The sequence below is a fragment of the Mustelus asterias genome, chromosome 2 (assembly GCF_964213995.1).
Source record: "Mustelus asterias chromosome 2, sMusAst1.hap1.1, whole genome shotgun sequence".
NCBI lineage: Eukaryota > Metazoa > Chordata > Chondrichthyes > Carcharhiniformes > Triakidae > Mustelus > Mustelus asterias.
This window is the reverse complement of record NC_135802.1, coordinates 165,935,954-165,962,051: the sequence shown is the minus strand read 5'-3', so window position 1 is coordinate 165,962,051 and position 26,098 is coordinate 165,935,954. Positions and strand designations below refer to the sequence as shown.

At 43.3% G+C, this 26,098-nt stretch overlaps 1 protein-coding gene across 3 annotated transcripts in view; it reads right to left on the bottom strand.

Annotated features, from left to right (window-relative positions):
* The window catches only part of LOC144480545 (cadherin-18), a 680,005-nt gene that overhangs the window by 598,838 nt on the left and 55,069 nt on the right, over positions 1-26,098 (bottom strand). Inside the window, exon 2 of one of the 3 annotated variants that reach the window (XM_078200126.1) lies at positions 6,306-6,453. The exons of the other annotated variants lie outside the window; for them this stretch is intronic. The gene's annotated coding sequence lies outside the window, so the exon portion shown is untranslated. The remainder of the gene's footprint in view (positions 1-6,305; positions 6,454-26,098) is intronic. 3 annotated transcript variants of the gene reach the window in all.

Below are 26,098 nucleotides of genomic sequence, written 5' to 3'. Positions count from 1 at the left end.
CTCAACCAGGCTCGTAAGGCACGACCTGCCCTTGACAAAGCCGTGCTGACTACTTTTGATCATACTAAACTTCTCTAGATGATCATAAATCCTGTCTCTCAGGATCCTCTCCATCAACTTACCAACCACTGAGGTTAGACTCACCGGTCGGTAATTTCCCGGGCTGTCCCTGTTCCCTTTCTTGAATATAGGGACCACATCTGCAATCCTCCAATCCTCCGGAACCTCTCCCGTCTCCATCGACGATGCAAAGATCATCGCCAAAGGCTCCGCAATCTCCTCCCTCGCCTCCCACAGTAACCTGGGGTACATCCCATCCGGTCCCGGCGACTTACCAACCTTGATGCCATTCAATAGTTCCAACACATCCTCTTTCTTTATGTCCACATGCTCGATCCTTTCTGTCCACCGCAAACCAGCAGTACAACCACCCAGATCCCTTTCCACCGTGAATACCGAGGTAAAGTATCCATTAAGCACCTCCGCCATTTCTAACGGTTCCGCACAAACTTTTCCCCCTAATAGAATAACAAAAAGAACATGTTTTGATGCCTCAAACTATGAAAGTCTAATTCAAGGTTACGAGGAATGAATTTCCCCTGATTGGAGACAGTGAAACTAATTAATATAGATGCAACTTTTAAATGCTGCATACATACTATAGCATTTTGCCAATTTTCATTTCTATTTGCTTTCAATGATTGAAGTAATACTTGGTCATCGAGTGCTGATGCTTCTTTGAAACGTCTGTTGAAGGATGAGCAAAACTGCACAACCTTCAGTATTCTGACAGCAGGACCAAACACAGCATTTCCCAACAGCTAACTGTTCCTAAAGTTAAATGGCAATCTGCCTCCCACAATGCACTGTGATGTAATTATACCCTTCTGTTGTTGGAAGTTTTAATGGTTTTCTCTGGATACTGAGAGTAGATATTGGGGTGTTTATTCATCTTTGTATGTTGTTTATCCTTGCAGTTACATCCATCCACATCGCAGGTTTCAGTCAGCTTACTGTGCATTTCAGATCTATTGGGGTGTCCATTTTGTTTTCTGGCCAATTATCAAAGAAGTTACTATATATTCTTGATTTTGATTTGATTTGATTTGATTTTGATTTGATTTATTGTTGTCACATGTATTAGCATACAGTGAAAAGTATGGTTTCTTGCACGCTGTACAGACAAAGCATACCGTACGTAGAGAAGGAAAGGACAGAGTGCAGAATGTAGTGTTACAGTTATAGCTGGGGTGTAGAGAAAGATCAAGTGAATGCAAGGTAAGTCCATTCAAAAGTCTGACAGCAGCAGGGAAGAAGCTGTTATGTGACCTCAGAGTTTTTAAGTCGTTGGTATGTGACCTCAGAGTTTTGTATCTTTTTCCCAACGGAAGAAGGTGGAAGGAAGAATGTGCAGGGTACGTGGGGTCCTTAATTATGCTGGCTGCTTTGCTGAGGCAGTGGGAAGTGTAGACAGAGTCAATGGATGGGAGGCTGGTTTGCGTGATGGATTGGGCTAGATTCACGACCTTTTGTAGTTCCTTGCGGTCTTGGGCAGAGCAGGAGCCATACCAAGCTGTGATACAACAAGAAAGAATGCGTTCTATGGTGCATCTGTAAAAGTTGGTGAGAGTCGTAGCTGACATGCCAAATTTCCTTAATCTTCTGAGAAAGTAGAGGCATTGGTGGGCTTTCTTAACTAGAGTGGCGGCATGGGGGGACCAGGACAGGTTGCTAGTGATCTGGACACCTAAAATCTTGAAGCTCTCAACCCTTTCTACTTCGTCCCCATTGATGTAGACAGGGGCATGTTCTCCTTTACGCTTCCTGAAGTCAATGACAATCTTCTTTGTTTTGTTGACATTGAGGGAGAGATTATTGTTGCCGCATCAGTTCACCAGATTCTCTGTCTCATTCCTGTACTCTGTCTCGTCATTGTTTGAGATCCGACCCACTACAGTGGTGTCGTCGGCAAACTTGAAAATCGAATTGGAGGGGAATTTGGTCACACAGTCATATGTGTATAAGGAGTATAGTACTATACTCTGAGGGACAAAGTGCCAAGTGTTTCTACCCTCTCTCTTGACCAATCAGGATACAGCCTGATAGATTTAGGTTTCAGGGAACCAACTGAACCACCTCTGTAATTCCAACACTAACGCTTGCAATCTGTAATTAAGAAATAAAGCCTCAAAAAATCGTTGTTCAATTCTGCCAGGTTGGTATCTTTCCAGAAATATGCAAGACGATTTACAAATTTAGCCTCCAAGTTATCTCATAAATGATTTGCCCAGAAACCAATGAGAACAGACATGGTTCAGCAGTAGATTTATTTGCTCCAAACATTTGCAGAACAAATAAAGAGAGCTTTAAAGATCGGAGACTCACCCAACTGGAACTGAGCTTTGAAACAAATTGTAATAACACAAATTGTCTGACACATGTACCAGATTCCCTTCACCTGTGACAAATATTAGTATAATCCCTCAAATCCCTGTGTTCCGATCGGAAAGTTTACAATCGCTTGCCATCTGCGATTTCTCTAATTGTCAGCAAAAAACAGAGCTCTGATGACTTGGCCTTATTCCCAACAGTGTTCTATATCCCCATGACGATAGGCAGTTTCTGTAAACAGATTAAGAACTGGAATGTCCTTGGAAAAGAGTTGGGGATGAATCTCCACTTGTTGCCTTGGCAACCACCCCACCACCCTCAGGCTGATATCCCAGATTGTAGAGTTCAATTTACTGGGCAACCTCCCCAGCAGAATCACCACCACACACTGAAAAGCTCAGTGAATTTCAGGAACATTATAGATGTTTCCACATCTCACCAGTTCAAGGAAGAGACACAAGGGTTACAAGTAACAAGAAGATTTCCAATCAAATGTGAATGAAAACTATCTGAGCCCCAGGACTTACAGTTGAAGATAAGGGAGGAAAGAGGTGGAGACCGGTGCCCAATTATCTGGCCTTTTTGCCAAGAGTGAGATTCCCACCATAGTCCCAGAGCGTGTTGTCATCCTTCACTGGGTTAGGCAGTGTAGAGGTGGGAAACAGAAAATTAAAGACACTACTGTGAGCATATTGTCTGGCAGATTGCTTTGATACAACTTATTGGGTTTAACATTTGCCAAGGCATTCATAGAATTCATAGAAACCCTACAGTACAGAAAGAGGCCATTCGGCCCATCGAGTCTGCACCGACCACAATCCCACCCAGGCCTTACCCCCATATCCCTACATATTTTACCCACTAATCCCTCTAACCTATGCATCTCAGGACACTAAGGGGCAATTTTAGCATGGCCAATCAACCTAACCCGCACATCTTTGGACTGTGGGAGGAAACCGGAGCACCCGGAGGAAACCCACGCAGACACAGGGAGAATGTGCAAACTCCACACAGACAGTGACCCAAGCTGGGAATTGAACCCAGGTCCCTGGAGCTGTGAAGCAGCAGTGCTAACCACTGTGCATTAAAAATATACTTTCTGAAGTTTGAGAAGAAAACCCATGTACCTCCCTTTACATTTTCCTGGCTGCTCAGTTTGGCATTGTTAATGGAGAGGTTACAGTGCAGCAGCTGTTGGATGTGGTATGGAGTAACCTTTCACTCATGACAGTTATGAGGATGATAGACTGGCCAAGAGGGCATGCAGCTACCTGGATCTGTCAGGGAGAAGGCGCTTTAGCACCTGATAGGCTGAAACCAAGGCAGAGGAAGGTGATGCCACAGAGAGGGACATGACTGGTATTTGCCATGGAGAGGACGGCTGGGTAAGCGCTCACCTCAGGCTCAAATATAGAGGACACTGAGGCTGTGAACATTCTGGTTTAATTCGAGACACAGGACATGGAGAGAGGTGAGATTGGACACTTGGTTATCAGATTTGTGATGTGGAGATGCCGGCGTTGGACTGGGGTAAACACAGTAAGAAGTTTAACAACACCAGGTTAAAGTCCAACAGGTTTATTTGGTAGCAAAAGCCACACAAGCTTTCGAGGCTCTGAGCCCCTTCTTCAGGTGAGTGGGAATTCTGTTCACAAACAGAACTTATAAGACACAGACTCAATTTACATGGTTGGAATGCGAATACTTACAACTAATCCAGTCTTTAAGAAACAAAACAATGGGAGTGGAGAGAGCATCAAGACAGGCTAAAAAGATGTGTATTGTCTCCAGACAAGACAGCCAGTGAAACTCTGCAGGTCCACGCAACTGTGGGAGTTACAAATAGTGTGACATAAATTCTGATTCTAGGATCGCATGATAAAGACTCAGGAGGAAAAAAGCAGAAATATTTATGTGAAATAGTGTGACATAAACCCAATATCCCGGTTGAGGCCGTCCTTGTGTGTGCGGAACCTGGCTATCAGTTTCTGCTCCGCGACTCTGCGCTGTCGTGTGTCGCGAAGGCCGCCTTGGAGAACGCTTACCCGAATATCAGAGGCCGAATGCCCGTGACCGCTGAAGTGCTCCCCAACAGGAGACTACCTGATACGCTGCAAGAAAGGATGTCCCGAGGCATGGTACATTGGGGAAACTATGCAGACGCTGCGACAACGGATGAATGAACACCGCTCGACAATCACCAGGCAAGACTGTTCTCTTCCTGTTGGGGAGCACTTCAGCGGTCACGGGCATTCGGCCTCTGATATTCGGGTAAGCGTTCTCCAAGGCGGCCTTCGCGACACACGACAGCGCAGAGTCGCGGAGCAGAAACTGATAGCCAGGTTCCGCACACACAAGGACGGCCTCAACCGGGATATTGGGTTTATGTCACACTATTTCACATAAATATTTCTGCTTTTTTCCTCTTGAGTCTTTATCATGCGATCCTAGAATCAGAATTTATGTCACACTATTTGTAACTCCCACAGTTGCGTGGACCTGCAGAGTTTCACTGGCTGTCTTGTCTGGAGACAATACACATCTTTTTAGCCTGTCTTGATGCTCTCTCCACTCCCATTGTTTTGTTTCTTAAAGACTGGATTAGTTGTAAGTATTCGCATTCCAACCATGTAAATTGAGTCTGTGTCTTATAAGTTCTGTTTGTGAACAGAATTCCCACTCACCTGAAGAAGGGGCTCAGAGCCTCGAAAGCTTGTGTGGCTTTTGCTACCAAATAAACCTGTTGGACTTTAACCTGGTGTTGTTAAACTTCTTACTGTATCAGATTTGTGACAGGGCCAAATACAATTTTGATCTTCCTGGTATTTAACTGGAGGACACAATGCAATTATTGAAAGTATTCTACAGTCACAGACTATCACATTAGAATGAAAATCCTGTTCAAACTCTGACCAGGAGTCAACACGAGGAAAGTGCATTCAACAAATGTGGATAAGCTGACATCGAAACCCCCACAGGCAGAGTTACATGACTCGATCTACCAATTTGAATAAAATAGCAGATGTCAGCCAGTCAGAAACAATAGTTTACCAAGCACATACAAAGACCTCTTCATGTTTCTCTTAAAAGCTGGTTCAGATAAGAAACACAAAGGAACGCTTTAGATCCTTTAATGTTTAGCATCACTGCACAGGTGAAAGTGGTGAATGAATGATGCAACACTCATGACTGGGACCATTTAATCCAAGATATCAGAACATTCATTGTGGGCCGTCCAATGCCTGATATGTCAGTAAAAAAAAATCAAAAGGAAGGGTCAGCATTCCATTTGTCCTGCAACTTTTCCTGAAATTAACACAACTCTATTTTCCTAACTTGAACGCCAAAAAGCTGGAAGAAATCTGGGATATATTCCAACCAACTTGTGGGAAGTCAAGTTTACTGGGAGATTTTACAGGAACTAATCTTTTAAATCTTTTCCCATCCATGATTCTGATTTGCCTTGGTACGTCAGTACAAATTTAATTGTCTCCCTCCTGACCAGCTCTTTAACCTTTGCTCACAGCGAAGGTATCATGCAAGACACGGCAGATGGACTGGGCTAGTCCCAAGAAGCAAGATCCCACTGCTTTCCAAATCCAAAAGTCAGTATACAGCAGCTGCACTGTTCTAATTAACAAATTACACAGATTTGCTTCTACAGTTTGTTCAAATCCCTCCACCAAACGCTGCTGCGGTATCAGACAGAACAGATGATGTGGCTGGAACAAAATGTCCACCACATAAATAATGGGGGCATTCAGATGTTACATTCATTCTTTACTTAACACCAAGGGTTGAAAATAAGTGATGTGCATATACAAATAGTGAAACGATAAAACAAAGTCATATTTACTGCATCCATCCAAGCTTTCAATTGCCCATCTGTTTCAGCTGCTCTTATTAACACTGACCAGTTACCGAATGTCATCTCCCTTATGGTATCACTATGCTTCACATCCTTGGCACCAAGTACACTGATTAAGAAGAATAATCCTTGTTTTGTTCAGAATCAACAGGGCGTACTAACATTGTGTTCTGTATTGTAAATTCTGTTTATTGCTGAAAAAAAAGCACGAAGAAAACCTTTGATTAAAAGAATGACCACAAATATATTGTTGCAGTAACAAATGTACCATGATGTTAATTAATTTCATATCAATTCATCCAATTTAAAACTTTCAGTGTGTCAAAGTGACTCTTTTTTTTAGGGTGGCAGAGTGAAAGTGTGGAGGCTCAAGGGTGATTCAATCCACATCATAATTAAATATTGCAGCACTTCTTTTAACATTTTGTCAGTCTCTGTCAATTTCATAAACTCACTCGAGCAAACAGTGTCTTTATGTACAATTATTCTTGTAAATCAATCAGAAATTCACTCATTTTGTTCAACATTTTTCTTTCCAAGGAGAAAGTTTATTGAAGAGAGAGACCACAATTTGAAACAAAAATAGCAAATGGAAAACACGACTAGTTTTCAGTCAATCATACAGCCAAAGGAAAAGTGAAGCATCCGTGGTCCCAGATTTTCACCATGATCACGAATCTCTCCATCATGGCAAAAGAACAAAGATCAAAGAAAATTACAGCGCAGGAACAGGCCCTTCGGTCCTCCAAGCCTGCACTGACCATGCTGCCCGACTTAACTAAAACCGCCTACCTTCCGGGGACCATATCCCTCTATGCCCATCCTATTCATGTATTTGTCCAGATCCCCCTTAAAACTCACTATCGTATCCGCTTCCACTACCTCCCCCGGCAGCGAGTTCCAGGCACCCACCGCCCTCTGTGTAAAATACCTGCCTCGTACATCTCCTTTAAACCTTGCCCCTCGCGCTTTAAACCTATGCCCCCTAGTAATTGGCTCTTCTACCTTGGGAAAAAGCTTCTGACTATCCACTCTGTCCATGCCTCTCATAATCTTGTAGACTTCTATCAGGTCGTCCCTCAACCTCCGTCATTCCAGTGAGAACAAACCAAGTTTCTCCAACCTCTCCTCATATCCAATGCCCTCCATACCAGGCAACATCCTGGTAAATCTTTTCTGTACCCTCTCCAAAAGCCTCCACATCCATCTGGTACTGTGGCGACTAGAATTGAACACTATATTCCAAGTGCGGCCTAACTAAGGTTTTATAAAGCTGCAACATGACTTGCCAATTTTTAAACTCAATGCCCCGGCCAATGAAGGCAAGCATGCCGTATGCCTTCTTGACTACCTTCTCCACCTGCGTTGCCGCTTTCAGTAACCTGTGTATCTGTACACCCAGATCCCTCTGCTATCATACTCTTATGGGTTCTGCCATTTACTGTATATTTCCTATCTGTATTAGACCTTCCAAAATGTATTACCTCACATTTGTCCAGATTAAACTCCATCTGCCATCTCTCCACCCAAGTCTCCAACCGATCTATATCCTGCTGTATCCTCTGATGGTCCTCATCACTATCTGCAAATCCACCAACCTTTGTGTTGTCCGCAAACTTACCAATCAAACCAGTTACATTTTCCTCCAAATCATTTATATACATTACAAACAGCAAAGGTCCCAGCACTGATCCCTGAGGAACGCCACTTGTCACAGCCCTCCATTCAGAAATGCACCCTTCCATTGCTACATTCTGTCTTCTATGGCCGAGCCAGTTTTGTATCCATCTTGCCAGCTCACTTCTGATCCCATGTGACTTCACCTTCTATACCAGTCTGCCATGAGGGACCTTGTCAAAGGCCTAACTGAAGTCCATGTAGACAACATCCACTGCCCCAAAGAGCAGGTATAGCTAAAAATCCTGAATCCCATCCCCGAAAATGGCATTTCCTATTTTCATGAAGGTGGGACTGGAGTCGGACTGGGGTTCACATGCAGGAGTTTACAGAGGCAGTTGGCCATTTAAAGAACCAGCTGCCTCCACTGATGTGGAATTTCAGTAGCCCAAAAGTATGAAACCGTAAGTTTGCAGATTATACCAGGTAAGAGCTGGCCTGAACTTGGTGCGTTTTTTTGGATAACCAGGGTACCCCTTTGGGGAGGTAGAGCCTCCCTTAGATATGGCCCAAGGACACCTTTGCGAGGGGTAAGTCACCCTTTGGGAGAGGGTAATGCGTCTTTTGGGTTTGTTGACAGTAAATATGATTGTGCATAAAAAGTGAATAAATTCACTGGAACTTTCAAAGCTGTTAAAGAACTGTCAAAATGCATTGGAACTGTCAAACTGTCAATGGATTTAATTCTGCTGGGCTTTAAATTTCTTTAAAAAGTGTCTATCAAAAAAGATATTTCATTCTGTCTGTTTACACAAGCTTAAGGGTTGTCATTATCGGACTTGTACCACAATAACTTATTTCACAAACTAACATTATCACATGCTTGTTAAGTAAGCTGTTTGATAAACAACTCCAAATAGTTATGGAATGGAAATGTTTATTTTCATGAGAGATTAGTTAGAGGAATTTCTATTTTTAAAAAATCAATGATGGTGTTTTTGTTTAAAGTGGCGACATCATCACTAGAAACAAAAACTTATTTAATGTCAACATGACTCATGAGGTTTGCCCATGGTGGGTAGCAGATGAGTTGGCATGGAGGGTTTAAGGGAAAAGGGTGGTGGAGGTGGGGACATGGGTTGGCATGAAGTTGGCATGAGGAGCACAAAGGGACTTAGAGATGTGGGTGGGGCATGAGGTGGCATAGATTGGCATGGATGGTCCACGGGATGTGTGGGGGGTGGGGGTGAGGGGTGAGGACTGGACGACTTTGTTTCATTTCAATAATTGTTTTGAACTCAAGTCAACTAGTGCTGGAGCACAGAGCCTCTGCACTCATTCGGTGGAAGGCAGGCTCAATTCCTGATCCAGTTCGCCACTTTCCCACTACTTTGACACAAAGATCCTATTCAAACCATCGGCAATAAGTGAACAAAAGGTAATAAACCTTTAAGCAGTTACCGAAATCAGCTTTGACAAAGGGTCATCTGGACTCGAAACGTCAGCTCTTTTCTCTCCTGACAGATGCTGCCAGACCTGCTGAGATTTTCCAACATTTTCTCTTTTGGTCTTGAAATCTTCAGGTGGTCACTGTTCAAAGTGAGCGTTAGTTCCATTGCTAACTACCAGAATATCAGACAGCATCATACTGAATACTAACAGGCAATTTAACTCGCAATCACTTGCTTCATGATGCTCCTTATGACCCTCCTTAGTGCCGGCTTCAACTCCTTTACCAAAGGGTTAACCACAGACTGAACAGGCACTTCACCTTTAAACCTCAACCTTGGAAACTCTGAGGAAATTCTGCTGCAATTTTAGCCAGTGATTGTCCATTATAGAACAATAACAGCTGCAACCAATCATCGTTCTAGAATGAGTTCACGGAATAAAGACTAATTGGAATGTGTAAGTGAAAGCAAGTTCCACGTTGGGGAATTAAGCAGATTTTGAAAACCATTCATGTTTTGTTCTAGAAGACTACTTTTGACATCTGGGGCGGCACAGTGGCACAGTGGTTAGCATTGCTGGCTCACAGCGCCAGGGACTCGGGTTCAATTCCGCCCTTGGGCCACTGTCTGTGCGGTGTCTGCACGTTCTCCCCGTGTCTGCATGGGTTTCCTCCGGGTGCTCCGGTTTTCTCCCAGTCCAAAGATGTGCTGGTTAGGTGTATTGGCCATGCTAAATTCTCCCTCAGTGTACCCAAACAGGTGCCGGAGTGTGGTGACTGGGGGATTGTCACAGTAACTTCATTGCAGTGTTAATGTAAACCTACTTGTGACACTAATAAATAAACTTTACTTAAACAAAATGCAAGGTGCAGGAATTTCTGAAAGAGTAAGTGCTTGGGTTCCATTAAAGCTTATCTTTTGTGCCATTCTGCTTGAGTAACTTGCAGCATTTGAATTTCATCTTGGTCTGATGTCAACAGCAAAATTGTTCTTTTGTTCAGTTTGACTTTCCATAAAAAATAAAAGTTAAACTCTGTACATTACAGAGAAAAACAGAGGATCTCAGAAGTCATAATTCAAAAACAACAAAATGTGTTTCCAACACAAATACAACCACTTATTCTGATACATTAACTCAATCTCTCCAAGATTTGAAATTTGTGGAACTCCTAAATTCCATTTTTGGAATTATTTCTGGCAAGGCCATCATTTATTGCCCATCCGCAATTGTCCATGAGAAGGTGGTGATGAGCCACAGTCTACATGAGGTCGGTTCACCTACAGTGCTGTTGGGGAGGGAGTTCCTGGGTTTTGACCCAGTGACAGTGAATGAACAGTGATATATTTCCAAGTCAGGATGGTGTGTGGCTTTGAGGGGAACTTACAAGTGGTGGTTTTCCCATTTACCTGCTCCCATGTCCTTTGAGGTGGTGGTGGTCAGAGGTTTGGAAGGTGTTGTCAAAGGAGACTTGGTGAGTTGCTACAGTGCATCTTGTGGATGGTACACACACTGCTGCAGTTGTGTGTCAGTGCTGGACGGAGTGGATGTTTAAGGTGGTGAATGGGGTACCAATCAAGCAGGCTACTTTGTCCTGGATATTGTCAAGTTCCTTGACTGTGGGTGAAGTCTGCTCCTCAAGGCAAGACAGCATTCCATCACATTCCTGATTTGTGCTTTGTTGATGGTAGATATTAGGGATTCAGGAGTTGAGTTACTCACTCCAGAATTCCCAGCCTGTAACCTGCTGTTGTTCCCACAGTATTTATATGGCTGGTCCAGTTCAGTTTCTGGTCAATGTAATTCCAGTGTTAAACCCCAAGATGTCTTCATACAATTTTAAGCTTTTATAATCCAATGTTGGAATCATTATTTGGTCATAGTTTTTAAAACATTTATACATTACTCTCCTGAATTTTTCTGGTTGTCCTTAATCATTGGCCCTGCAGTAAAACAAATATTTTGATGTGGAAAATATTTTGAATGCATTAGGCTGTGGCAGCATTGAAACTGGGACAAGCATCCATGTGATGCCACAACCAGGTGAGATGATTAAGCTTTTGTAGATCTGGCTTGTCAAGAAAATGCTCTCCAATTTTCATTTTTCTGCAGCGTAAGACAGGAACACCGATGCTGGTTGCTGTGATATTCACTGTCCTGTACACCTCAGCCAAGTGATCAATATTCATGTTGCAGTTCTGATGAAATCTCTCATTTGGAATCAGTAAACATTTTGGTTCTATTCAGTTACTGATTGGCCTGCTGTGTGCTGCTCAGATGTTCCCTTAACAGCGTTCATGGTTTGTATTTCCAGTTCCTGTTTTACAATAATGAGGATTGTAAACTGTCTACCTTTCGAGATGGCAGCTTGATGTCTCCCTTTCACTCCTGTTGTTGAGCATAGACTGATCGCTCTTGAGCATTATTTGTAACCATTAGACCCAAGTTATACTGCCTGTGATGCTTTGCTGGGAGTCAGAGAGCAGTTTGGATTTATGCGCAGAATTAACTCCCTGGACAGGCAAATGTTAAAATGTCACAATACAAGCAGTGAGAGGTATGTTTGTTTATAGCTTTAAAAACATTCATGAGTAACTTTGAAAGTTCCTCAGCATGCTTGGGCACCTTCAAAATGTGATCAACTTACACCAGCTAGACTTACATGACAGCTTGTGAAAAATGCAACGATTGGAATTGCTAAACGAAGGTAGCCTCACACCTCTCTGCAGGAATTGATGAATATTCCAACAACTTTTGCATCAAAATACATACACAAATTAATATGAGTACTTCCAATTCTAGCTGTAAAAATTGCCTCAACATTTTATAACTATATAGGATGTGGAGGCTTTGGAGGGAGTACAGAAAAGATTTACCGGGATGTTGCCTGGTATGGAGGGTATTAGCTATGAGGAGAGGTTGAATAAACTGGGATTGTTCTCCCTGGAAAGACGGAGGCTGAGGGGCGACCTGATAAAAGTTTATAAAATTATGAGGGGTATGGATAGGGTGAACAGTTGGAAGCTTTTTCCCAGGGCAGAAATGATAATTACAAGGGGGCACATGTTCAAGGTAAGGGGGGAACGTTTCTGTAGAGATGTGCCGGGGAAGTTTTTTTACAAAAGGGTGGTGGTGGCCTCAAACGCACTGCCAAGTGAGGTGGTTGAGGCAGGCATGTTAGCGGCTTTTAAGACTTATCTGGATAGACACATGAACAGGCGGGCAATAGAGAGATACGGGCAGTTGGCCCAAATAGGACATTGTGATGGCGCAGGCTTGGTGGGCCGAAGGGCCTGTTCCTGTGCTGTACTGTTCTTTGTTCTTTGAAAGCATTGTACATATGAAGGTTTGCTCATTTTATATCAGTCATTCTTTCCTGTGCCATTTATCATTTGAAATGTTTGCTGAATATTTACATACAAAAAAATCATAGAACACCCCAGTGCAGAAGGAAGCCTTTCAGCCCACTGAGTCTGCACCCACTGAGTCTGCACCCACTGAGTCTGCACCCACTGAGTCTGCACCCACTGAATCTGCACCCACTGAGTCTGCACCCACTGAGTCTGCACCCACTGAGTCTGCACCCACTGAGTCTGCACCCACTGAGTCTGCACCCACTGAATCTGCACCCACTGAGTCTGCACCCACTGAGTCTGCACCCACTGAATCTGCACCCACTGAGTCTGCACCCACTGAGTCTGCACCCACTGAGTCTGCACCCACTGAATCTGCACCCACTGAGTCTGCGCCCACTGAGTTGGCGCCCACTGAGTCTGCACCCACTGAGTCTGCACCCACTGAGTTTGCGCCCACTGAGTCTGCACCCACTGAGTCTGCACCCACTGAGTCTGCACCCACTCTCCAACACAGGATCTCACCCACATTTCACATCAAGATGGAATAATAAGTGAAGATGTCACACTGAATTTATTTCATTCACTACAATACCCACAAGACAACAGTACACTGAGCAAACTGAATCCACTGGGCTGGATCTATGTGTAAGGATTATACATCTTTATCGAGAGGTTCCTGACCTTTGTCAGACATGAGCTTCTATGCTAAACCTTCAGGAGTTACGTTATATCAATCACTGGTTAAACCTTAGCTGGAATATTGGGCCTAATTTCAACTTGGTGTAGGTGAATGAGATTCATCTGAGTCAAAATCTCACTCGTATATAGTCCTAAGGAAGGATGTAAAAGAGAAAGTGCAGAGGAGATAAAGCAGAATTATAGCAGGGGTGATATAGATACACAAACATATGAATTAAGAGCAGGAGTAGGCCATTCGGCCCCTCGGACCTGCTCCGTCTTTTGATAAGATTGTGGCTGATTGGATTGTGGCCTCTATTTTCCTGTCTACCTTCAATGTCCTTTGACCCCTTTGTCAAAAAACTATCTAACTCAGCCTGAAAAATGTTCAAGATGCTCAAAGCTGGGATTGTTCTCCTCAGAGCAAAGAGTGTGATGTAGATGTGGCTGCAGTGGTCCTTTTGCCTACCTGCCCCATGCTAATTACATTTAATCTCACAAAGTGTGATGTGGAGTGATGACATTCCTTGTGGCTCTACATCCAGGTCCCTGGGCCCAGATTTTTGGGAGTTGCCCATTGCCCTCCTTGACTACCTGCTGATGCGCTATCAATAAGGCGAAAGACTACCGGTGTGCCAATACAAGTGTAGGCTTTTATTCACAACAGAATCAGGAGCAGATTCCAACAAATAACCGACCTGGACGAGGGGGAGGAGACAGCCACCTTTATACTAGGTGCCGAGGGGAGGAACCAAACTGGAAGGGGAGGTGTCCAGGTATGACAAACACACACACCGGTGGTCCATATAGGACAAAGGCACAACTGAGGTCCACCACACCTGCGCCTAATCCCTTCTGAGGTGAGGCCTTGAGGCTCACCACATCCACCTCCCCCACTGTGGAACCATGGTCTCTCTCATCCCATTCACCTCCAGCGCTGCATCCAACACCCTGAAAGCCACTGTGTGACCTGATATATTTTTTCATCATTTAAATTACAACAGTATCCTTCAGTGAGGCAGTTTGTCTTTAAGAAGAGGAGGCTGGTTACACATCAGAACATTGTTTGCTGCCCACCCTGCCCCCTGCCACCTGCCCCTGCCCCTGCCCCCCCACACCCCCTGTTATGTGCAGAGATAATCGGGATATTGGGTTCATGTCACACTATCTGTAACCCCCAAAACTTGCCTGGATGTGCAAAATCTCGCGAGCTGTCCTGTCTGGAGACAATATACATCTCTTTAACCTGTGCTTAATGCTCCCTCCGCTCACATTGTCTGTACCTTTAAGACTTGATTAGCTGTAAAGACTCACATTCCAATCATTATTCATGTAAATTGAGTTTGTGTCTTTGTGCCCTGTTTGTGATCAGAACTCCCACCCACCTGACGAAGGGACAGCCTGTTCCGAAAGCTAGTGGCTTTTGCTACCAAATAAACCTGTTGGACTTTAACCTGGTGTTGTGAGACTTCTTACTGTGCTTACCCCAGTCCAACGCCGTCATCTCCACATTGTGTGCAGAGATAACCAGCAATGCAAAAAGAGACAGCAGGAAGCCAATCAGCTCCATATTATTATCAGGTAGATACACTGGGAGCACCACATTTGCATGCTTGGCACCTCCAACACAATCTGGTGCAGACAAGTCACAAATTACAACCCTCGTATTCAAAAAACAGGACAAAGACATTTTCAGCCCATATCATTTGTCTTTGTACCATGGCCATAATAGTGTCTCAGAATGTCTCGAGTCAGTCTTATTTCCATGTCTAAACTGGTATCCTTGAAGATGAACTCAATAATGGAAAAGTTATTACTGCAAATTTATGTTCTTTATTGATCAAACTGAAAGACAAGGTCAATTCTGGTTTCAATCAAGCAAGGGAGACACAAAATTAAAAACTACTTCCAAATGTTGCACTGTTGGTTTATTTGCAATTTTCAGTGATTAATGAAAGTGGAAGGCAATAATAATTCAAATATCCACAGACAACATTAAGAAACAAACCAAAATTACCAGGCTGTGACATTCACTTACACAGATTCAATCAACTGTTACTTATAGTGTACAGGCTCTTGATTGCAAAAGCGATAGATTCCTGCAATCTTCACTCAGGAAAAGCTGGTTGTTCAACAAAGGAATAATTATTGGGTGTTGCATCAGTCTACTGAGATATAACCAAAATCTCTGTATGGCACCCAGAGAGATATTTCCATCAGTTCAAAAATAAATCAGAATAAACACATTGTAATCTATCCTGTCCAGAATGCTTGGGATAGAATCATTTCTGGATTTTCAAATTGTTTGGATTATACATTGACATTAGAATGCTGAATCACAAGTGGGAGTGAACCAAAAAAAAACGCTCATGCCAAAATCTTGCTGCCATTCCCGCCTGCGGAATTTTACGTTCTTGCTGACAGGTGCACACCAGGCAGGCAGTGGGATGAACTCCTAAAAGTAGGTTTTAATGAGTTAGGAAGGAAATTATAAGCAGAGCTTCAAGAGCAGTAATCTCAGGATTATCCCCAGTTCCACAAAATAGTGAGCATAGCAATAGGAGGGTTGAGTGATTGAACACGTGGCTGGAGAACTGATGTAGGAGGGAGGCTATCAGATTTCTGAGGTATGGGACTGGTTCCAGGGCAGGTGCACAAGATGGATGATTTACACTTTAAGAGGACAGGGACAAGGGCCCGGGAGATTCGCTGGTGCTGTTGGGAAGGGTTTAAACTAACTTGTCAGGAGAATGAGTAAAACTGGTAATGGGAAGTAGCAAGTAGCACATTAAATTAGAATGCTGGTGAAATGAAGGCAAATATCAACTAAACCTGGAATAGGGAAAATATCAAAAAGACTGTCCGGATAGTGGGTCAGAAACCCCAAGGTATACTATAAAGTCAGACTAGCCCCCAACTATTTTGTTATTTTAGCAGTAATATGAGGATATGATGTTTTACTCCAGGCGCGATTCTACTGACACACTGGGAAGCTTTTATCAAAATAAGTATCATTTAGCAACGCAGTTTAACTACAACAAATGAATTAGCTTAACATTTAACAATTGAACAATACTGAAGCGTGACTCAATACAACTCTTAACTGCTAACATATCACCATGAGTTCCAATTCAAGCAACATTCCTTTTGTAGACTTAAAGTTCTCTTCAGCAAAACACAGGCAGGCTTGCTTATCTCAAGTTAACAGTCCTAGAGCTTTCAGAACACCTCTGGACAGAGAGAGAGAGAGAGACAGAGAGAGAGAGAGAGAGAGACCTGTTTCTTCTGACAGTCCAAACAGCAACTGCTTGTCTTTAAAAATGTAACTGAAACAGTATTTCTTCCCTATAAGCTTCGCTCCTCTGAATAAACACATGATTCTGTCCCTGTCAATCAACCTAATCAAAACTTGACACTGAAATCGCCAGGGGAGTTCCAAGTAAACACAAAAGCTGTTCCTTTTACTTCAATCATGCACTGCAATGTGAGAGTGAATATTTACATATCAGCCTCACATTGTCTGAACCTTTAAAGAATGATGAACCCTCAGTCGCATGTGTCCCAGCTGAGATGAGGTGCCAACTGCCCCAGCATCAGACATCATAGAGCATTGCCTCTTCAAGCATCTTTCCAGTGGCAATGGCAGCCGACATGAGGCAGGAGCCCATGATCCTCACTGGGTGCACAGCTGCATGTCTTCAATCTGACAAGGCCCCTCGAGAAAATCCATCTCAAACAACAGTACCTCTCACTCTGTGTGACATCAATGGTGAATTTGATCATTCACAGCTGGAAAAAGGCAGCCAACGACATTCTACTGCTGTGAATGTAGCAACCAAAACTGTCAGCTTTAGATATTGTAGGAATTAACTTAAAATCAACACAGCTGTTTTCAAGGAAAGGGATCCAGAAACATTTCCACCACTGACATTTATGTGGAGCCTTTAATTGTGTGTGATTTCAAGAAAGAATTAGACATAGCTCTTGAGGCTAAAGGGATTTGGAGAGGAAGGCAGGATCAGGATATTGAATTTGATTATCAACCATGATCATAATGAATGGCGGACCAGGCTCAAAGGGCCAAATGGCCTCTTCCTGATTCTATTTTCTATGTTTCTAATGAAATAAAGTATCTGAATGGATTTCACAGATGTTTTATCAAACACAAGTGACACTGAGTCGCATGAGGAGTCAGTCGGACAGGTGACCAAAAACTTGGTCAAAGACATCAATTTTATAGAACATAGAACATAGAACAGTACAGCACAGTACAGGCCCTACGGCCCACGATGTTGTGCCGAACCTTTTCCGAAACCAAGATCAAGCTTTCCCACTCCCTATCATTCTGGTGTGCTCCATGTGCCTATCCAATAACCGCTTGAAAGTTCCTAAAGTGTCCGACTCCACTATCACAGCAGGCAGTCCATTCCACACCCCAACCACTCTCTGAGTAAAGAACCAACCTCGGACATCCCTCCTATATCTCCCACCATGAACCTATATTTATGCCCTCTAGTAACAGCTACATCCACACGAGGAAATAGTCTCTGAACGTCCACTCTATCTATTCCCCTCATCATCTTATAAACCTCTATTAAGTCGCCTCTCAACCTCCTCCGCTCTAAAGAGAAAAGAACATAAGAACATAAGAAATAGGAGCAGGAGTAGGCCATCTAGCCCCTCGAGCCTGCCCCGCCATTCAATAAGATCATGGCTGATCTGAAGTGGATCAGTTCCACTTACCCGCCTGATCCCTATAACCCCTAATTCCCTTACCGATCAGGAATCCATCTATCCGTGATTTAAACATATTCAATGAGGTAGTCTCTACCACTTCAGTGGGCAGAGAATTCCAGAGATTCACCACCCTCTGAGAGAAGAAGTTCCTCCTCAACTCTGTCCTAAACTGACCCCCCTTTATTTTGAGGCTGTGCCCTCTAGTTCTAGTTTCCTTTCTAAGTGGAAAGAATCTCTCCACCTCTACCCTATCCAGCCCCTTCATTATCTTAGAGGTCTCTATAAGATCCCCCCTCAGCCTTCTAAATTCCAATGAGCACAAACCCAATCTGCTCAGTCTCTCCTCATAATCAACACCCCTCATCTCTGGTATCAACCTGGTGAACCTTCTCTGCACTCCCTCCAAGGCCAATATATCCTTTCGCAAATAAGGGGACCAATACTGCACACAGTATTCCAGCTGCGGCCTCAGCAATGCCCTGTACAGATGCAGCAAGACATCTCTGCTTTTATATTCTATCCCCCTTGCGATATAGGCCAACATCCCATTTGCATTCTTGATCACCTGTTGCACCTGCAGACTGGGTTTTTGCGTCTCATGCACAAGGACCCCCAGGTCCCTCTGCACAGCAGCATGTTGTAATTTCTTTCCATTTAGACTATAATCCAATTTGCTATTATTTCCTCCAAAGTGAATAACCTCGCATTTGTTAACATTATACTCCATCTGCCAGATCCTCGCCCACTCACTCAGCCTGTCCAAATTTCTCTGCAGACCTTCTACGCCCTCCACACGATTCACTTTTCCACTTATCTTTGTGTCGTCTGCAAACTTTGTTACCCTACACTCAGTCCCCTCCTCCAGATCGTCCATATAAATGGTAAATAGTTGAGGCCCCAGTACCGATCCCTGCGGCACGCCACTAGTTACCATCTGCCAACCAGAAAAGCACCCATTTATTCCGATTCTCTGCTTCCTGTCGGATAGCCAATCACCAATCCACGCTAACGCCCTACCCCCAACTCTGTGTGACCCAATCTTCTTCAGCAACATTTTGTGAGGCACTTTATCAAACGCCTTTTGGAAATCCAAAAACACCGCATCCACCGGTTCCCCTCCATCAACCGCACTAGTCACATCTTCATAAAAATCCAACAAGTTCGTCAAGCACGACTTTCCCCTCATGAATCCATGCTGCGTCTGCTTAATCGAACCATTCTTATCCAGATGGCCTGCTATTTCTTCTTTAATAAGACCATAAGACATAGGAGCGGAAGTAAGGCCATTCGGCCCATCGAGTCCACTCCACCATTCAATCATGGTTGATTTCAACTCCATTTACCCGCTCTCTCCCCATAGCCCTTAATTCCTCGAGAAATCAAGAATTTATCAATTTCTGTCTTGAAGACGCTCAACGTCTCGGCCTCCACAGCCCTCTGTGGCAATGAATTCCACAGACCCACCACTCTCTGGCTGAAGAAATTTCTCCTCATCTCTGTTCTAAAGTGACTCCCTTTTATTCTAAGGCTGTGCCCCCGCGTCCTAGTCTCCCCTGTTAATGGAAACAACTTCCCTACGTCCATCCTATCTAAGCCGTTCATTATCTTGTAAGTTTCTATCAGATCTCCCCTCAACCTCCTAAACTCCAATGAATATAATCCCACGATCCTCAGACGTTCATCGTATGTCAGGCCTACCATTCCTGGGATCATCCGTGTGAATCTCCGCTGGACCCGCTCCAGTGCCAGTATGTCCTTCCTGAGGTGTGGGGCCCAAAATTGCTCACAGTACTCCAAATGGGGCCTAACCAGTGCTTTATAAAGCCTCAGAAGTACATCCCTGCTTTTGTATTCCAAGCCTCTTGAGATAAATGACAACATTACATTTGCTTTCTTAATTACGGACTCAACCTGCAAGTTTACCTTTAGAGAATCCTGGACTAGGACTCCCAAGTCCCTTTGCACTTTAGCATTATGAATTTTGTCACCGTTTAGAAAATAGTCCATGCCTCTATTCTTTTTTCCAAAGTGTACGACCTCGCACTTGCCCACGTTGAATTTCATCAGCCACTTCTTGGACCACTCTCCTAAACTGTCTAAATCTTTCTGCAGCCTCCCCACCTCCTCAATACTACCTGCCCCTCCACCTATCTTTGTATCATCGGCAAACTTGGCCAGAATGCTCCCAGTCCCGTCATCTAGATCGTTAATATATAAAGAGAACAGCTGTGGCCCCAACACTGAACCCTGCGGGACACCACTTGTCACCGGTTGCCATTCTGAGAAAGAACCTTTTATCCCAACTCTCTGCCTTCTGTCTGACAGCCAATCGTCAATCCATGTTAGTACCTTGCCTCGAATACCATGGGCCCTTATTTTACTCAGCAGTCTCCCGTGAGGCACCTTGTCAAAGGCCTTTTGGAAGTCAAGATAGATAACATCCATTGGCTCTCCTTGGTCTAACCTATTTGTTATCTCTTCAAAGAACTCTAACAGGTTTGTCAGGCACGACCTCCCCTTACTAAATCCATGCTGACTTGTCTTAATCCGACCCTGCACTTCCAAGAATTTAGAAATCTCATCCTTAACGATGGATTCTAGAATTTTGCCAACAACTGATGGATTCCAGCATTTTCCCAACTACAGACGTTAAGCTAACCGGCCTGTAGTTACCCGCCTTTTGTCTATTTCCTTTTTTAAACAGCGGCGTAACATTAGCCATTTTCCAATCCGCTGGCACTACCCCAGAATCCAACGAATTTTGATAAATAACCACTAACGCATCCGCTATTACCTCTGACATTTCTTTCAGTACCCTGGGATGCATTCCATCCGGGCCCGGGGACTTGTCCACCTTCAGTCCCGTTAGTCTACCAAGCACTGCCTCCCTGGTAACATTAATTGTATTGAGTACCTCTCCTCCTACCAACCCTCTATCGTTAATATTCGGTAAACTATTTGTGTCTTCCACCGTGAAGACCGACACAAAAAACTTATTTAAAGTTTCAGCCATTTCCTCATTTCCCACTATTAAATCCCCCCTCTCATCCTCCAAGGGTCCAACATTCACTCTTGCCACTCTATTCCTTTTTATATATTTGTAAAAGCTTTTACTATCATTTTTTATATTTAGAGCTAGCCTAGCTTCATAAGCTATCTTTCCTTTCTTTATCGCTTTCTTAGTCGTTCTTTGTTGTTTCTTAAAGTTTTCCCAATCTTCCGATTCTCCACTATTTTTGGCCACTCTGTACGCATCGGTCTTTAATTTAATACTCTCCTTAATTTCCTTCGTTATCCACGGCTGGTTATCCCTTTTTTTACAACCCTTCTTTATCACCGGAATATATTGTTGCTGAGTACTGAAAAGGATCTCCTTAAAAATCCTCCACTGTTCCTCAGCTGTCCTACCTACCAGTCTGCTCTCCCAGTCCACCTTAGCCAATTCAGCCCTCATTCTATCGTACTTCCCTCTGTTCAAACAGAGGACAGTGGTTGAGCCCTAGCTCCCTCAACCTTTGCTCATAAGACCTACCCTCCAAACCAGGCAGCATCCTGGTAAATCTCCTTTGCACTCTTTCCAGTGCTTCCACATACTTCTTATAGTGAGGTGACCAGAACTGCACACAATATTCCAAATGTGGTCTCACCAAGGTCCTGTACAGTTGCAGCATAACCCCACAGCTCTTAAACTCAATCCCCCTGTTAATAAACGCTAACACACTATCGGCCTTCTTCACGGCTCTATCCACTTGAGTGGCAACATTCAGGGATCTGTGGATATGAACCCCAAGATCTCTCTGTTCCTCCACATTTCTCAGAACCCTACCTTTGATCCTGTAATCCGCATTCAAATTTGTCCTACCAAAATGAATCACATCGCACTTATCAGGGTTAAACTCCATCTGCCATTTTTCAGCCCAGCTCTGCATCCTATCAATGTCTCTTTGCAGCCTACAACAGCCCTCCACCTCATCCACTACTCCACCAATCTTGGTGTCATCTGCAAATTTACTGATCCACCCTTCAGCCCCTTCCTCCAAGTCATTTATAAAAATCACAAATAGCAGAAGACCCAGCACTGATCCTTGTGGTACACCACTGGTAACTGGTCTCCAGTCTGAAAATTTTCCATCTACCACCACCCTCTGTCTTCTATGAGATAGCCAGTTACTTATCCGATTGGCCAAATTTCCCTCTATCCCACACCTCCTTACTTTCTTCATGAGCCGACCATGGGGGACCTTATCAAACCCCTTACTAAAATCCATGTATATGACATCAACTGCTCTACCTTCATCGACACACTTAGTTACCGCTTCAAAAAATTCAATCAAATTTGTGAGGCAAGACTTACCCTTCACGAATCCATGTTGACTATCCCGGATTAAGCTGCACCTTTCTAAATGGTCGTAAATCCTGTCCCTCAGGACCTTTTCCATTAACTTGCCGACCGCCGAAGTAAGACTAACCGGCCTATAATTACCAGGGTCATTCCTATTTCCTTTCTTGAACAGAGGAACAACATTTGCCACTTTCCAGTCCTCTGGCACTATCCCCGTGGACAGTGAGGACCCAAAGATCAAAGCCAAAGGCTCTGCAATCTCATCCCATGCCTCCCAAAGAATCCTAGGATATATCTCATCTGGCCCAGGGGACTTATCGACCTTCAGGTTTTTCAAAATTGCTAATACATCTTCCCTCAGAACATCCGCCTCCTCCAGCCTATCAGCCTGTATCACACTCTCATCCTCAAAAACATGGCCCCTCTCCTTGGTGAACACTGAAGAAAAGTATTCATTCATCGCCTCTCCTATCTCTTCTGACTCCATGCACAAGTTACCACTGCTTAAGAAGAATATTGAAGGATAAGAGAGAGGTGGAGAGGTGTAGAGATTTAAGGAGTGAATTCCCAACAGACCAGAATTGGAGAAGCGCAACTATCTCATTCGAGTTGTGGGATTGGAAAAAAATTCCAGAGGTACAGAGACATTTATTCCTGTTGGGGTTCTGGAAATGGCTGCAGCGAGGTTGTCACCGGCATTCTGGCCAGTGGAGAGGCCCATGGTGGTTGCCATTAAATTCAACAGATTTTGCCCCTTGCAGGCACTGCATTAATAACCTGCTTGATACTGTTTTCACAATGTTATTGCTTTTTGCTGTGGCACCAGGAGTAAGATGAGGCATAAATGTTCAGGGCTAAAGCACTCAGTGTTGTGCCCAGGATGGAACTCGAGGTAAGTTTCACAAATGTGACACCACTCTGCCTCATTCTTTTTGATAAAATACAACCTCTGACAAATGAGCCCCAGTGACAAAATCAGAAGTAAATATGAAAGTGAACAGCAGATACAGGCGTTGTGACGGTCGCGGACTCTGCAGTCGTTGGCTATTCTCTCTTCTTCTTTGTCCTTCAAATAGCAAATGGAAAGGTTTTCCAATTAAAATGCATGGATCTAGATTGGAATGGCACAAGATAACAATGGCCATTTCCCAACCTTTGGCATTGACATTTGTAACTGAAGACAAGCGCAAACAATGCCAATAAAAAAGCACTGCCAAAATCCTCTTAGGAACTGGAGTCGGCCATTGGGCCTGTAAAGCCTGCTCCATCATTCAGACAGATCGTGGTTGATCATCTATCTCAACACCATTTCTCACCACCACCGCCACATCCCTTGTCGTCATCAGTATTTGAAATCTATCAACTTCTGTCCTGTAATCACAGCTTTTCATTCGACATGGCGACTCACTTTTAAATTCTGAATATTGACAGGGCTGAATCCAGCAAACCTGAATGCCTATTTTCCAGCAGTAAGATTATCAATAAGTGCATTTCCATACATGAAATTAGAGACACTGGTTGGCTGTTCATTCATGGTCATTTAGATGATATTTGTTCAGCTTCTCAATTGCAGTGCAGTAATAAAAGCTTCTTCACAAACTCACTTCATTCTCTTTTACAACTCCACATATACTCCCAGCACCCAGTGAACCTATAACGCCTTTATATATCCCGGCGAGTACTATTAACCAATTAACATACAAATCAGGTGGAAGGTTGCAGTTAACCCATTCCTGACAATATTTACCTTGTTGAAGCTTTGCCTCTTTTTGGCAGGAATTTCTTGCACAAAATTCCCATCTGACCAGCTGTGGAACATTTTCCAGTGAACAAATTGCCTGAATCAACATTGTCAATTTCCCTTCAAACTCTTCAAAACTTTGATTACGTCTCCTTAAAGAATCTTCCTTTCCAAAATGGATCACTGTCTGAATCTTCCCTCTCAACTTAAATTTCTGATACCCAAAACCATTTTTCTGCTCATCTTCTCTCAAGGACAACAATCTCTTCATTAGGCCGATAACTGGGTAGGGACGAGTGAATGGAAACCAAATTCCAATTCCAAAGGAGGAATAAATCTATGGTATGGAAATAAACAGCACTTGTGAAATCTGAAACAGACACATACTGAGTGGCACTGTGAAGTTTGCAGCACAGTGAATATTTCAGTGCTTTCTATTACAGTTTACTGGCTGTTTTGCTGATTTTGCAAAAATGCACTCATTGCAAAGTGGGTCATACCTAGCACTTAATTGAGGGTGTCAGCAGTGATGAGGAAATGGAGAGAGTAAAAGTGGAAACCAAGGACACAATTCAAATCAGCTAAGCCTGCCAGATGCAGGCAAATCATTGCTGTTGTAAACTGCCTTTTAGGGTGATGCTGTGAAAGTTACAGTTCTTGAATTACATTTATCTGGGGAGAATCATTTCCCCAATGTAAATGTGTTGAGATCAAAGCCGCAGACGTGGGTAAGAGTATATACCCTAGAGAACGCTCTCTGCTGAAGTGGGAAATAGATGTCGAACACAATAATGGGATTGACGAGAGAATTGTAGAGACAGATCCAACCTAAAGACGCTCGACTCTTAAAATGACATGTTAAATTAAAATTCATCAATTAAATAATACTTTCCTGAAATTGCATTTCAAGCACTTTTCGTGTCTAAGGTGTTTTAAAATCTTCCAATTGAGATCACTAGTTCACACGCTTAGCTCCTTAACTATGCTATTCTGTCTATATTAACATTGTAATGTTATTTTAGCAGCTTTCCTGAACTGTCAGAAGGACGGATAAAGCATAATAGCAACAATAGCTTCTGTGCCGGATTGTAGTTCAGCTGTGACCTTTCTTTATGAAGCAAGGGTAATGCTTCAGATACTCAATTGTGTATATGAATTGCATATTTCCAAAAGATAATTATCTTTGTAGTTCTTGACTGGTAATTGATTTCATGTGCAGTTGTGCACTTATACAAAGGCCATACAGGGATTTCCAGATTCCCTGTAGTAATGGTGCAAACAGCTTTACTCAGCCATTCAACCCATTCCTCTGGAGGATCCATTGGGTTCCTGCCAAAGATTTTGTGGGATAATGATACAAACTCCCAAACTAATGTGGCTCTTTATTCCTTGCCATCATTATCTAATAAAAATGTTTACCATACCAGCACATGAACTAGGAGCAGGAGTCGGCCATTCAGCCTCTCTACTCTGGCTTAGGAGAGCTATCAGAAAAGCAACTCTCTGCTCACACCTTGGAAAGACATTCTTTCTTAATCTATACATATACCCCTTCTACTATCCTCAAAATTTGATAGCCAATCATAATTGCTGATAGTTTATTGCCATAACAATGGGATACATTTCATTTCCGTGCATCTTGGCCTACCTTTTAAAGCATTTGCAGAACACACCAAGTGACACTGTATCTGAACCTTATTACAAATACATTGTCCTGAACGTGATCCCAGATGTATTTTAATTTTTATCATTAGTAAGTCAGAGTGCAGTGCTTTCAGAAATGCTGGTCCTTTTGGAGGTCTTAGATACAGTTCTGGTGGGGAAAAATTAAACTTTCTGTGGAGTCACAATCCATCAGGACTTTGTTTCCTTATCCCATCCTGCAAACTCCAACTGATGACTGGTTGAGGTGGAGCACT